Here is a 355-nt window from a genome sequence, read left to right on the forward strand (position 1 = left end):
CCCCCCACCCCATTCACACCAGCATGTGCGCTCCGCTCATCCCTCCCTACTGCCCCATTCACACCAGCATGTGCCCTCCGCTCATCCCTCCCCCCCCCCCCATTCACACCAGCATGTGCCCTCCGCTCATCCCTCCCCACTGCCCCATTCACACCAGCATGTGCCCTCATCCCTCCCCACTGCCCCATTCACACCAGCATGTGCCCTCCGCTCATCCCTCCCCCCACCCCATTCACACCAGCATGTGCGCTCCGCTCATCCCTCCCTACTGCCCCATTCACACCAGCATGTGCCCTCTGCTCATCCCTCCCCCCCACCCCATTCACACCAGCATGTGCCCTCTGCTCATCCCTCC

General features: G+C 64.5%; 1 protein-coding gene across 1 annotated transcript in view; it reads right to left on the reverse strand.

Moving 5' to 3' along the window:
- DCST2 (DC-STAMP domain containing 2) overlaps positions 1-355 on the reverse strand; it is a 10,056-nt gene that overhangs the window by 627 nt on the left and 9,074 nt on the right. The window lies entirely within an intron of this gene.

The sequence above is a fragment of the Neomonachus schauinslandi genome, chromosome 6, assembly GCF_002201575.2.
Source record: "Neomonachus schauinslandi chromosome 6, ASM220157v2, whole genome shotgun sequence".
In the NCBI taxonomy this organism is placed as follows: Eukaryota; Metazoa; Chordata; class Mammalia; order Carnivora; family Phocidae; genus Neomonachus; species Neomonachus schauinslandi.